A 15,263-nucleotide genomic window follows, 5' to 3' on the forward strand; every position below is an offset into this window, starting at 1 on the left:
CTAAGGGAATAGCCTATGATTCATAACTAGATAGGATTTTATTGGAAAAGGGGTGGGGGTGGGGAGGGAGCAGGGACCTGGTGAGAAAGAGAGTGGTAGCTTCACTGGGTTTTGAATGCTAATTGTTCCACGCTGGAATGATGTCAAGCCCAGCACCAGGTCATGGAAATCCTCGGCCTCTTTACAATTCCAAAATCAAACTATATACAATCATATCGATTTGAGAGATTGTATCTTGGAAATTAGAATCACAATTTCAGAGAAAGTTTAGTTTTAGCACAGCTTCAATGTAAGGGGTGAGTCCAGGCAATAAAGAATGTAAGAAACTAATGGCAGTGTATGGAAGTAATTAAACCAAGATATTTTAGTGATACCCTAAACCAGGAAAAAGGGGGAGGGGAATGAGTGATTTGATAAACAATGACAGAAGTCTGACATGCAACAAAAGCCTTTTAAATATACAATGCGTGACTGCTGTGTCATTCAAAACTCAACATGTGTTCACTAGCATTAAAATTCATTCTAGTGACAATTTTAATAATTAGAGTGGTATTCTAAATCCTGGCATCAACTATCTCTTACTCAATGCTTGTTTGTGTTTTATTTTTTTTGTACCTAGTCATTTCTTTGATAAAAAAAAAATTCCACAATCTTGGTTGCAGCAAGAGATTTATCGCAAAGTATTAAGTTAAAGATAAAGAGGTACAGGTCAGACGTGCTCTGTCCTCCCAGAATGTGGTTTCCCAAATTATTTTCATGGCTGATTCCCTTTTATCTGTGCCTCAGCATAAATCTAAAGTAAGTTAGCATCCATCCCTTGATCGAAAATCCCACTTGCTCTTAGAATCTAAAACCCCAGGTGTCAGAGAGCATGCATCTAACCTAGCATCCTAGACACAATAAGTAAGGAGCAAATTATTTGTTGGAGGCACACACATGTGCCCTATACATTTTGCTCTGTGCACCCCTCCCTTCCAAATGCAATGTTTTGACATAAAGAAATAAAATGAAACAATAATAACTCAAAGGTTAAATTCACCGTAATAAGAGTCAAGAACAAAAACCAAGGATCCTTGGTGCTGCGAGTTAGCACTGCCTTTTGCAGTTTTTCGTGGAATTTTTGGGCGAGTGTTTTTGGGTTTGAGGGTGAAGGAACTCCATTGCACGTGACAGCATACTGCGACCTGGAATGCCCTTGCATTTGAGTATGAAGTGCTTGGCGGGGCACCCCCAGCCGAGGCCAGTGTTTCCAAGCTGCCCTTCAGTGTAGCCTTCGGAACATAGTTTGGAGTTTTGAGTACAAAGACTCCGCAGTGTCCACTGGCCACATGTTCTTTGGCTCACAGCTGTAGGTGATTCACCTTCCCCTACAGGGATCACATCTATCCACACAGCTGCACATAAGCCCAATCTTGAGACTGCTGAGGGTATCAGCGATGATGGTGGTGGTGATGGTGGTATCTAATCATTACTGAGTATTACACCATCTCATTTACTCCTCCATCACTATTTAATAGAAAAAGAGATCTAGCTAACAAGAAGTTTATCAGGGTTTCTACCGTTTCAACAATATTGACAATGACTAGGAAACCTGTCCAATTTTACCCCAGTGTGACCTGAATATGCCAGGCTACCATATTGCTGTACATCAGTTGAGAAGCTGCAACACATGGAAGAGAAATAAGCCTTCTAACCTTATTCAGAACACAAGGCATCCTACATCCGTTTTCTAAAAACAAATCATTAAAGTAAGAAACATATCAACCTTTCCTCGCTATCTCTTACATTTGTAATAGTATGGTATTTCTAATTTAGACACCCATATTTATTCTAAGACAAATCACTGAACTCAAGACTCTGGTTGAACTTTGAGCTCTGCCCAACTTGATCCAAACTAAGTCACTTCAAGTCTCTGAGCCTCAGTTTCTTCTGATGCCATAGGGTTGTAAGGGTCAAATGAGAAATGACTTTATAAACTGTAATGCATTATGCAAATGCATGGAATGCTCACATAACGCTTAGAGATTTTTAAGACTATAATCTATCAAGGGAGTAGGTGAGTAAATTAACTCTATACCAGAAAAGTAGCAGTAAGTAACCAAGAAGAGAGTGCAGGATTGAGATTCAAACGCAGATCAGTAAGCCCTTGCCCACTCAAATAGGGGGACTTTGAGTTTGAGAAATGATTGAAGTCCATTCTTGACATGGAAAAGGATGATGAAAGACAAAAGGAGCTAACTAGGAGGAAGAAATAAAGGCAGCTCGATTTCTAGAAAGTACTTCAATTATATTTTTGAACCACAAATACTCCGTAGCTTGTTGAAGATATTTCTGTAAAGTGTTTTATAAAGTCAAATATTGATCTCTGGATCTTAAATGCAAGTTGTCCCTGAGACAGAAAGGCGCAGCCATAAACATGGCAGCAGGGGTCCCAGAAGGGCACCGCCACGTGATCGGGGCTATGGATGGCAGCTAAGTGATGGCCCACTCTGACACTATTGGTCTCAGAAATCACATCGATGTGTGTGGGGTGGTGGTGGTGGTGGTGGTGATGAATCTAAGCTCTACAACTGGCTAGTCGTGGCATCCCGACAATAGTGTAACTCAGTGCTTCTTTACACCTGGCACACTGTTAGCACGGGCGCGCTCCTGGAGAACCCCCTGAGGCACACTGAATCAGAAACCGCTTTCCTCTCCTCACCGCTGTGCTATGAACTCTACAAGGAACCCATCTGCTCCTTCCAAGCTTAAGAACCTCGTTCCAACCACTATCTTAATGTGTTTTCCTAGTTTCAAGCTCCTTTCCCTATCTTCCAAGCCCCACCACACATTCTACTGTGACCCTACCCGGCCCAGCGACACTGTCCCATGGAGTATCTAAAGTTGCCTTCTTTACGGGGAGGGGCGCAGGCCATCGAGTCTCTTCTGTAACTGCTGGTGGGGTCAAACCATCAACCTTTCTGTTGGCTGCCAAGTGCTTAATCAGTGTGCCCCCAGCTTTCCTTGACCACGTGTTCTAGTCAGAGAAAACCTCCACTGCACTGCCCCATCTGAGGGCAGTTCCTCCAGGAACTTGCTCCAATCTGCAGACAGAACCAACGCCTTCTTCTGTTCTAGTCTGTCTTCCTCCTTTAAAAGCCTTTGATCTCCTGCTCCTGGTTTCAGCTAGTGCTTGATTGAAGAGCAAGCCTACTAAAGAAAATTCTATCAAGGTCCATAGGTGTTCCATGTTCTTTTAAGGAACAGAACCAGGGAATACTGCACGGTTAAAAATCAGGAAAGGTGGACTCCTGGTTTGTATCCTCTCACCACGCTTATTCGTTCTGCATGCTGAGCAAAGACTCAGAGAAGCTGGAATCTATGAAGAAGAATTCAGCTGCAGGTTTGAAGGCTTATTAACAACCTGTGAGGTGCAGATGACACAACCTTGTTCGCTGAAAGTGGGGAGGGCTTGAAGCATTTGCTGGTGGAGATCAAGGATTTCAGCCTTCAATACGGTTTTCAACTCGATGGGAAAACAACCCCAACGCTTCACAACTGAACCAGTAGGTGACATCTTGATAAATGGAGAGAAGATTGCAGGTGTCAAAGTATTTGTCGTATGTGGGTCCACATCCAAGGCTCATGGAGGACGCAGCGGTCAAGAGATCAAACAAAGCACTGCACTGAGTAAAAAAGGAGCATGGAAGAGAAGTATCTTCAGACAAACGGAAGGAGAACTTTCTCAAGAAGGAGAACTTTCTCAGAGCACCCCAGGCCAGTTCAGCAGAGTTCTTGCTTAACAAAAAGCTCTGACTGATGAGATTTAAAGCTGAAAACAAATACCCCCAAGGGTCAGGAGTCAAAGATGGCCCCACAGCCTGTGCCCCAGTCAGGCTGCAGGTGTTTAGAAGTATGTGGACGGTTAGGTCAGACCACAGATGGTCTTTTACGGGTTATTTCAAAAACAACACCTTTACCTCGAAGTGGGAGTTGGTGATCATTTTTAAGCCATCTTGCCATTCTGTTCTTTCCTAATAGCAAGACCAGCTTGTTTAACACTTCCTCATACCACAGATTTTTTTCATGTGGCCTCACCCACTCCCAGACAATAACAACATCCTTCCTGTGGGTTGGTGACCGGTGCCATATCTAAGAGGTAAAATAAGCATTTTACACTGTCGAATTGTCACCTCCTTCTCTTTGTTTCAGTCACTTTTGCTACGATAACCTAAAATCACAGGGAAACTGAGCAATGGGGAAGTTTATTTCAACTTAAATTTTTTCTTTGCTTTGCTTTTCCAAGATGCCTCCCAAATTCCTGCCCTGGGTCAACTACTGTTCCATTATTTTGCTCAGAAGATAATGCTGGACTCATTTTGGGCCCAGAATAAACATCTGGCACACAAACAGCCCTGCTTCTAATGTGTCCATGGGGAAAATTGCCATGGGAGGGGCAGGGACACCAGAGCTCTGCCCCAGCCCCCTACAGCCTAGTCTACAGGCTATAGGCGAAAGGCTACTGTCCTGTAGGTCACTGGACAAATGGCGTCAGCAATCACAGCTAGAAGCTGGTGTCACAGCAGCCAGTAGGGAACTGGGTTCTTGTTCCACAGTTTAAGAGACAAATATTTGTCCTGTTTAAAACAACTCTAGAGGTTAGGCTTTACCTAGCTAAGAAACATCTGAGATGGATGACATCACATCCCTAGTCCGGTCTCAACAACCTGGGTATACTCAATCAGTGGTTCTCCCGTGGGTAGACTTTGTCCCTGGGGGACATTCGGCCAACTTTGAAGGCATTTTTCATTGTGACGATTTAGGGTCGAAGGAAAGGAATGAACATCTAGTAGGCAAAGACCACGGAGGCCGACAGACATTCTAGGCAACACAGGGCAGCTCTTCATAGCAAAGAATGATCCATCCCCAAATGTCAATAGTGCTCAGCTTGGGAAAAGTTGCAAGAAGGTATAAATTTAGGCTGTAACCTCATACAGTATGTGGTCAAAAGTCACTAGCTGGGTTTTCTGAAAATTCAGAAGAATCTGGGATGTCAAGTATGTTGAGGGAATACATTAATTTCTCAGGGTAGGAGAATGGTTCTAGACAACGGCTTGCCTTCATATCAGAGACAGTGCCAGCTCCAGAATATTCTATCGTCAAGAGACTCACATCTATATTATTTCACCTACAATTGAAAGCATCCTTAACACATAGCAGTGGAAAGGACACCAATGGAGACGAAAGACCAGACTTTTATCAGACGTTGTTCCATGAACACAGGTCATGCTTTCTGTATCTTTGTAGCAATTAGCACACTGTCAAGCACATGATATAAGATTAATAAAGACTAAACAAATGTTTTCTTTTAGGACAGAAGCCTGGAATCCTATTCCCCGTTTTCTGACTCTGCTGTTAGTACAGGACCATATATCTAGCAAACAGTGAATACATATTTATTTTAAAGGATGAGGGAAGGGCGTCAAGAAATGTTTTGGCTGAGCGCAGGGCTGTCCTTCTTGCTGGTAACCTCAATGGGTGGAAGTGGTGTCCCCAAACACTCCTTAAATAATCCACTATGGTCACCTATAAAATGCATTTATGTTTACCTACTGTATGCCATGCTGGAAGTTTGTAGTTTCCACACCTTTTTTTATGGTGTGCTTCCAGCTTTTTTGTCTCTTTGGACTCAGAAGACTTGCAATGCTGTGAATTTGTGATTACAGTGTTCACTGCCTCTCTCTCTGGAGATCTAAATCACTCAGTCTTCCCCGTCTTGCTACCCAGAAGGCCCGATAGAGAAAAAGAGAACTCTGGAAGACATTGTCTCAAAGCCTCTCTATCATCCTGCCTGAATTGGACTGAATGATCACGTCCCAGGTATCAGCCCACATGACTGTGTGGAACTCCCTGAAGACCCTTCTCTCACTGGTACAAGCTTTAGCCTTACAACACAACTTCACAACTCATTTCTTCCCAATGGTCAAATCGGCAGGGAGACTTCAATCGCTATTGTTGACAGCTACCATCTAGTCGCCTCTGTCTCACGAGCCCTTGTTTGTAACGGAGCAGAACTTTGACCATTTTCATAACTGTTGGGATGTTGGAGTTCCCCTTTTGCCGCTATTATGTCAATCCATCCTGGGGGGGGGGGTGTCCCTTATTTTCACAGACCCTCTACCAAGGGCAGTGTCCTTTTCTAGTCTTTCCTGATGAGGTGTCCATAGGGAGTAAGATGAAGTCTCGCCATCCTCCCTTCCAAGGAGTATTCTAGTTGCATTTCATTGAAGAATGATTTGTTCTTTCTCTTGGCAACGTTTGCCAATCAAGTAGCCAAGAACACCAGGAAACTGTGATGCGTAGGCTTTCTGTCACAGGAACACAGATTTTCTAGTACTTGGGTAAGAAGCTGGCCTGTGATTCCTCTGAAAAAATAGCATGAGAGGCTGTTGGGTTGCTGGAATTTGGGGTTTGGATGTGGTGAGCCCCTCATTGACTGCTTCTAGCCTTTTCTTCCACTGAATATTCTGGAAGGATGAATTTGGAAAAACAGAAGCAGCTCTTTCTGTTGAGGCTCCATACCCTACCTTCTGGAAGCAAGCCAGAGGAAGTCAGAACCTTTGTCCACTCATTCAATCCACTTTCACTGTATCCAAGCACTCTAGTGGGGACTGATGAAGAAGACAGCAACATAGAGTTGATTCTCTTTCTTTTTAAATTTTCTTAAACCTTCTATTTTTCCCCATCCCACCCTCTCAAATGTTCCCCTATTCCTGTTCCCAACCCCATTCCTGGAACTCTTTAAGTCATCAAAATCTTGTCCATTGAATCACGCTTCTTCTTTGTTTTTCCTTTAACAATGGCAATATTAAATAGTTATCTTTGTAAGATTGACTGAGTTTGCACAGCGTCGTGTTGTCTAGTTTTGTCCAGGTCTTGCAGTGCTTACAAGAGTCATCACTGCTTTTTATTTGACATAGTGTGATTGCACTAGAGCTTGCTTATCTAGTCCTCTATAGTTGGGGTTTTAATGGTTTCCGTGGTTTTGCTATTGTGAAACTTGCTGCAATAAACAAAGGTGTACATTTGTCTTTTGTGTTGCATTCGATATCATCATCCATAAGAATCCAACTGATTTCTGTATATTGATCTTATAGCCTGTTATGCCGCCAAAATTTTCAGTTAGTTCAAACCATTGTTTAATTGAATTTCTGAGGTTTTCTACAGATAGGATTATAAAATGGAGTTTATACCCTAATGAGGTAAGAGAAAAGCATTCTACTTCAGTAAACAGTTATCGTCTCAGGAGCCCACAGGGGCTGTTCTAGCCTGTTCTATAGTGTCACTGTGAGTTGGTATAAACTCAAGGACAGTGAGTTTGAGTTTTTGTCCCAATGAGGGTGACAGACTAAAAAGGGAGAAAAAAAACAACTAAACAAACCAACCAACAGAGAGTGAAAATTGAAACTAATGCTGTAAAGAAGACAAAGGAGATAAAATACAGAACAACCAGACAGAAACCTCCTTTGAGGGGATGCTCAGAAAGGCTGCCATTTACCTTGACGTCTAGAAATCAGGTAGAAAGAACGGCTATGGTAAAGGGTCCTATAGAAGTGAAGATCTTGACTCATTTGAGGAATTAAATGATCCATCCACGGCTGGGATATAGTAACCAAGGGAAGGGTTGCTAGGAAGGAGAGGGCCCAGTGTCTACAGAGCATCACAGGCTCAGGTGAGGAGCATGGGTTTTATTTGAAGGCAACAGGAAGCCACCTAAGAATTTTAAGCACAGGTACGATGTGAACAAGTTTATAAGACGCTGGCTGGGATTGCAGCAATCGAGAGGGGCGAGAGCCAAAGGGCGGCCAAACAGATAGGATCTGGATATGGAATTGAGAAAATAATTCAACCAAACCAAGAGGGCCGGGTCCTTAATCAATTCCCTGCTGTTGGGGCTCCACGTGCCTCCACACCCTGATGGGCAGTCACTATTATCCCAGGGGAAGCGTTCAATGTCTCGGCGTTTAATAACTTCCCAAGCCCTCTGGTTTTACTTGTCCTCCAGCTTCAGGCCTACATTCCACAAGTCTTCCTGGGTGTCCTGTTCCTGCTTGCATTCTGAAACGGTGCCTGCAGGAAGCAGTACATCATTCCGTCCAGGCCCCACAGGAAGTCGACCGTGTGCAACTGTGCTTATCTATGTTCTTGTGTCGTTGAAAGCACCTACAGGTCACTTAGCAGCATTTGTATCTCCCCTGGACTCAAAGGTTCCAGGTCTTCAAGCCAACGGCCTGATTTCAAAACCTTCCAAGGTTTCGAGTCACATCAAAGACTGTATCTCCCAATATTGCCTGAGAACCTCATACAGACCCTTGGGTCCTACTCCAAGCCCCCTGAACCAGAAAATCTGCAGGTGGAGACCAACAATTTAGCATTCTCAAATTTACTGCTGTACACCATAATATTGGGGACACAGCCCCCCCCCCAAGCCTTGGAAACTGTAACTATCTTTAAAAAAAAAGCTCTAATGGGAGTAATTTAGAGTCTCAACAAAATAGAGGGAGACAAAGAGCTCCTGAGGCCATTTTTGCTTTATGCACAGTGATAAATGCTTTACATAAAAAGGAGGCTTCAAAAATTTCGTGGAAAAATTCCCTAACTTCTCAGTTCCATTTGTTCCGTGAAGTTTTTGAAGCTCATGGTACCTGATCTCATAGGCAGGTAGGACTTTCATTTTATAGGTAAATAAGCTTGGATAGGTTAAGAACCATTGCTCCTGGAATGCTGTGGAAAGAGAGAACGAATGATTGCACAACTAGAAGAAGGTACTCAATGTTACCGAACTCTACGTGTAGACATCGCTGAGGTAGCATAGGTTTTGTTATGCATATTTTCTTTGACACTTTTTCAGCATTTTTATTGGCATATAACTTACGTAAAATTCAATAGTTGACTCCCATCCAGAAGAGTTGTACAATCATCACCACAGTCAATTTGAGAAGTTTCTTCATTTGATACTCATCGTTGTTAGCTCCCCATTCCCCCCCTCCACCCTCAAGCTCCAAGGAGCCATTAATCCAGTGACTGTCTCTACAGACTTACCTACAATGGCTTTCATATATAGAAAAACATTTGAAAACGAAACAAAAAACTAGCAACACTGACAAAATAAAACAGGTTAAAACCCTCAATTGAAAAGAAAGAAAAAATAATGATAACTAAAGCAAATTTAAACGGATCATAAGGGAGCGCAAATGATAGGGTGATTATTTTAACTTAACTGCATCTGAAACGATCTACTTTCCAATGCATTCTTGCTATGTATATTTTCATTTTTAAAAATTCCCGCAAGTCACATAATCAGTAGATGTCAGGGCCAGAGTCAAAATCTGGGCTGCCCAACTGCAAAAAGCCTGTTGTTCTCTCCTTCCCACCCTATTCCATGTTCTTGTGCCTTTAGAATGCCTTCCCCTCTTAAATGAATCCAGATCCCAAGAGTCCCTGGAAATTGGTTACATTTGTTCACATTTCAGTTGGTTCAAAGGATTATGCATTTCCCACACACACGTTCCTGTCCAATGGCGGTACGGGAAATGCCTGGGAATATGTTCCCTGGAGCCCTGGTGCTGTAGCGATTACCCCCTGGACTGTGAGCCACCACATCTGCGGTTCGAAATCACTAGCTGCTCCACAGGAGAAAGTGGAGACTTTTCCCAGCTCATAAAGCGCTGTTGTCAGAGAAACCCGCAGAGGTAGCTCTACCCTATCCTGGCACCGATTTGATGGCCATGACCTTGGTTTCCTCCACCCCACACATCCCCATCCCCCCAAAAAACACACATGCTCTTTTTCATTATTTTTTTTTCTGGGGCTGGCAGTGACTAGGATCTCTTATGCTACACTGTCAGTTTCTCTAAAAGTATCCTTCCAGGAGGAAAAGCGGTAGAGGGACTGCGAGTGGACCACAGGCTTCCAGCCTGGGGAAGGCAGGCACCTCTCTTACAGGAAGCAGCTCGCTGGTCAGTGCTGGGTCAAGGGAAGTCGGGGGCTGCCTAGTTCAGTGCCTTGGACTGAAGGATCAGAAAAAATGTATCTTTTCTCTAGGTTCCCCTGATAGCAAAAGACTTACTAGCAAAGCACATTAGACAGAAACAGCCACTAGTCTGATAGTGGAGGCACTTTTCCCATCTGAATGGTAGAGTCCCCAAAATAAACCAGAAGGCTTTAACTCAGTCTACATATTCCAGCTTGAGCTATTCTTCCCACACAAGGACTGTCATAACTCTGGAAAGTGAGGGAAACTGCTTCCGGAAAGAAGTGACTATGTCTCTTAATGGTGGGGCATCACGGTGGCATTGAACTAATAGTTCTTTTCTCATAGCACTGTTGGTATCGCACCTGTGGGCAGGCCGCAGATACACAGAGGACAGGGCAGGAAAAACAAACTGGGACTATGGACCAGGTGGTGTGATGCGTGGTCAGGTTGTTCATGGTCCCAGAAAGGTATCCAGCTCATCACTATTCTAGAGATGACGAAACAGGCGCTCAGGGAGGAGGATGTGCCCAACAGGCTGCCCAAGGAACCACAGCAAGAACGCCGGGCTGGGGGGCGGGGGCAGGACTCGAGCCCAAGGTGGTCTGATTCTCAAACCTGAATCCTTGAGTGATGTGCTTCCTTCCTCACGTCACCTATCAAAGACAGAGAAGTGGTCATTGAAGGCGGCTAACCTAAAAGCAGACGGCCATTACTAGAGCATCACTCTTGGTGCTACATGTCAAGGCCTACTCTTATCCTAGCAGAAAGAAAACAGACCCCTGCTTCTTGCTAAAGTGAGCCACGTGAAAATCAGGTGGACACAATGCTGACTGACGCTCATCGTGTGGGCCCACGGACCCAAAGGATTTTCTGCATGAAGAGGAGAGTATGAGAACTTTGATGGCAAGAAGCTTTGTTTTGTGACTGGATACACCCTAGTGCATTCTAGTGTCCGCCGCAGTGCCTGGTCTGCATCGGCCCATAGGACGGAGTGAGTAGTCTAATTTTAGAACATTCGATGGCATCACCTGCCATACTGTCACAGTAAGGGACACGGCAAGCTGGACAAGTAGCTGATGTGTATTCATTAATGTGTTAAACTATCTCTAAGATACTCCCCTGTGACCCCTGCCCTTGCAAACACCCAGCCCCCATGATAAGGCCCTTTCATTGACCCTTACCACATGATATCAGTGTTGATCTACATACCCAATATCATATGGCAGGAGTGATAGTATATCACTAGAGTTGGGGATTTTTGTGTTTCGCTTCTTTATTTCTTCTCTCCATTCTTCTTGTCACTTTCTAGGGGAAATCAGCTCCCATGCTTGGGAATGCTCGGGCAGCCAGTGAGACAACAATGTGACCAAGAATTGAGGTCTCTGGCCAACATTCAGCAAGGAGCTGATGGCTGAGGGATCGTGGAAGCAGATCCTCCATCCCCAGTTAAGCTTTTGGGTGAGGGCAGGGCCAGCCAATAGGCTGCAACCCCTGAGAGAGTCTCCATTGGTACTACCTACATAAGTTGTTCCTACATCCCTGACCCTTTGCTGCTGGGTGGTATGACAACTGTTTGTTATTTTAAGCTGCTAGATCTTTAGCAGCAATAGGTAATTAATACAATTAACTAATATCACCATCCTGCTAACATGGCAAGTGGAGCATAACTTCTGAGAGGGAAAAAATATCATGAAGTCCTGGAATTTGGACAGCTCAATTCTGCAAATTCTTGTTGCCCTCCCTCCTGCGAGTTTTGAAAGCACAAGTGAAAGACATGCTATGGAGATATACGTGTTTTCCTTGTTCTGTGCTATTTGCCCAGCAGTTAGCACAGATGCAGAGAAAGGGGTACAGAAATGACATAATGGCTGGGTGTGGGTATTTTTATGAACTTTTAGGAAAATTTTCTTATAGCAAAGTAGTTTTGATTCTATTTTAAATTTTTGGGAGCTGACATTCTATACTGAAGGGCAGATCTTCACTCACAAAATAAAACAGGTAACTTTGAGGATTATAAGTACCAGGTAGTCAATGAGAATATATATATAAATAGCTTGGATGTTGAAGACTAGTCCATGGAAGAAATCAGCTTGACTTTTTCCAACTTGGACACAACACATAGGAAATGTCATCTAGAGAGCATTCATCAACATGAGCTACCAGCTCACACCATAGCATCTACAGGGAGGCTACCATGGTGGCCAGGGAGATAAGAGGCAGGCAAACTAGACCGGAATGATGCTTTCCCCCACACCCACCAACTGACTGCCACTCACGATGACCTGATTCCAACTCACAATGACCCACTAGAGCAGTGGTTCTCAACTTTCCTAATGCCGCGACCCTTTAATACAGTTCCTCGTGTGGCGGTGACCCCAACCATAAAATTATTTTCGTTGCTATTTCATCACTGTAATGTTGCTACTGTGATGAATTGTCATGTAAACATCTGATATGCAGGATGTATTTTTCATTGTGAAAAATTGAACACCATTAAAGCCTAGTGATTCATCACAAAAACAACATATAATTATATATTGTGAAATATTTGTTTCTGATGACAAATAAATGAAATTTTGTCTTGAAGCATGGTGTAGCATGGGTAACAGTCTTCACGCTGGGTCCTCATATGTGGGCGTATCTGCATGTGGGCGGACCCGCCTGGAGATGAGGAGCGTAGTCTCGGATCCTAAGACCTTCGGAAATATGTGTTTTCCGATGGCCTTAGGTGACTCCTGTGAAAGGGTCGTTCGACCCCCAAAGGGGTCGCGACCCTCAGGTTGAGAATCGCTGCACTGTAGGGTTTCCGAGGCTTCCCTCTTAACAGGAGCAGATTGCCTCATTTTTTGAGAGCAGCTGGTGGATTTGAACCGCTGACTCTGCAGTGAGCAATCCAATGCTTGCCCATGGCACACCACCGGGCTCCTTTTCCCTCATCGGAATATCCTAAATTATGATAGATTAATAAAATGTGTGTGGCTTGGCAAGGGAAAAAAGTGAATGTCCCTGTTATATTCAATAGATTATGTCACCTGTCCATGAATACCCAACCCCAAGCCTAACACACTTGAAAGTCAGGAGAAGACAGTCATTGTGAAGGACACCACTAGAAGTCGGAGCACCCTTTTCAGCAGACGGAATAGAATTTTTATCAACTTAAAAAAAAATAAATCATTTTATTGGGGCTCATACAACTCTTATCACAATCCATACATACATCAATTGAGTAAAGCACCCTTATACATTCGTTGCCCTCATAATTCTCAAAATTCGCCTTCCACTTGGGTTCTTGGAATCAGCTCATTTTCCTTTATTCCTTCCCCCCCCTCACAAACCCTTAATGATTTATAAATTATTACTCTATCCTATCTTACACTGCCCGGAATCTCCCCTCACCCACTGTTGCCCATCTCCCAGAGAGGAGGTTACACGTAGATCCCTGAGATCGGTTCTCCCTTTCTACAGCCCCTTCCCTCCTGGTGTCACCACTCTCACTGTTGGTCCTGAGGGGTTCATCATCCGAGATTCCCTGTGTTTCCAGATCCCAACTGCACCGCTGTGCATCCTCTGGTCTAACCAGGTCCGCAAGGTAGAATTGGGATCATGATCATTGTGAGGGGAGGAAGCGTTCAAGAACTAGAGGAAGGTTTTGAGTTTCATTGTTGCTACACTGAACCCTGAGTGATTCTTCTCCTCCCCAATACCCCTCTGGGAAGGATAGAATTTTAAGTTCATTCTTTCAGCTCTTGGCTAAACTCTACAATTGTTGGCAACTCACGAAGGCAGCCCATTTTCTTGACTCTGGCGATGACCGTGGTAGAAACGCTCAGTTCCAGCGCAGAGTAGATCGAACCCAAAGAGGTAGAATCGACGGTACCATTGTGTGGGCTTGTGTTTCTCCCCTGCCTCACCTTCTGTTGGCACGCAGACCTTATTTGATAACTCACCAGAGTCAAGAATTGTCAGAATCTTTAATTCATGATTACTTCAAGTAGATGGGATCAGAAGGAGTAAGTGAGGGGCGTGCGCCTCTGTGCATGTGTCTACATCGAATTTCTTCCACCTTGGATGTTAACCAGCCTGCATTTGTACTGAGCGAATGCCCTCTACCACCAGAAGGATTTGGAGCAAAGGAATGATTTCAGTGCCAAAGCAGGAAGCTCAGCAATAAGAGAGCATATGATTACATGACAGGGACCGAAAGCATGGTTGTCTTTAGAACCCAGCCATCTGATGGGGGGTAGGGATGGGGGTGGGGCTGGAGGGAACATGTGGAAGCCATGTGCTGGACAGGGTGGTGCTCATTTGCCTCGGATCTGGGAGGAAAACCTCTCAAAGCAGCCCAAGGGGTAAAAACAACACGAAAGCAAGGTGCCTTCGAACAGGATTCGGGTGGAAAACATACACTCATTTAATTAGAGTATTTCCAGACCATGGTGCTTTAACAGCCCATGGGTGCTGGCTGGGCTCAAGATCCCTGAAATGCCACCCTCCCAGGCCTGACTCCACTGCACAGATGCAGCCAGCCTCCCCAGCACAGTTGCCCTGCTCTGCGGTAAGCCCTTTCAAGAAACGCTAAGCCCTTGTGGAAAAGCTGGTATTTCTCCAGTGACTGAGTACCAGGCTTTGCTCAACGTTACTTTTAGAATCTTAACTCACGAGAGGAAGATGTCAAAGTTCAAGCTGCTCCTTTTAACATTTAAATTCCTCTGGCTCCTGCTGTAAGCCACCATCTTTCCCAAACATTGATATGTTTTGTTACACTGGATTAAATTCCTTCCAGAGATTAAAGGGATGGGGAGAGGGAGTATTACATGTCTGTGATGATCTGTTTCTGCATCCGTATATGATTTTGTTCAGGTTTTCAGATATCAACGAAACATCTGTCCACATGCAAGCTGGAAGGTAAGCACTTGGGGTATTATTTATGCTCGCCGAATGGGACTAATAAAGTCTCCCTGGTTGAGAGTGTGTGGGAAATATGTCTATGAGAAGTGTTTGACTCTAAAGACAGACAACCTTAAGGTCATAAAGTACACAACCTGGCCACTGGCTGCCTGTGTTTGGGCCAGTCTGGTCCACGTGTAAAGAAGTCAAGCAGCCATCCTCGGGCCCTTCCTGGCTTGTTTGTAAATGACCTAGCAGTTTTGCGTCTTCCTCTCTTCGACGTGCCGATATGACCAGACCGCCCAGTGCAGCAGCTGGATGCCAAGCGGTCGTTTCTAGATCCCGCAGTTTTGGATTTGTT

At 44.3% G+C, this 15,263-nt stretch overlaps 1 protein-coding gene across 2 annotated transcripts in view; it reads right to left on the minus strand.

The window, feature by feature from the left end:
* MAML2 (mastermind like transcriptional coactivator 2) overlaps window positions 1–15,263 on the minus strand; it is a 412,000-nt gene that overhangs the window by 374,156 nt on the left and 22,581 nt on the right. The gene's annotated exons all lie outside the window — the stretch shown is intronic.

Source organism: Tenrec ecaudatus, chromosome 4, assembly GCF_050624435.1.
Source record: "Tenrec ecaudatus isolate mTenEca1 chromosome 4, mTenEca1.hap1, whole genome shotgun sequence".
Lineage (NCBI taxonomy): Eukaryota > Metazoa > Chordata > Mammalia > Afrosoricida > Tenrecidae > Tenrec > Tenrec ecaudatus.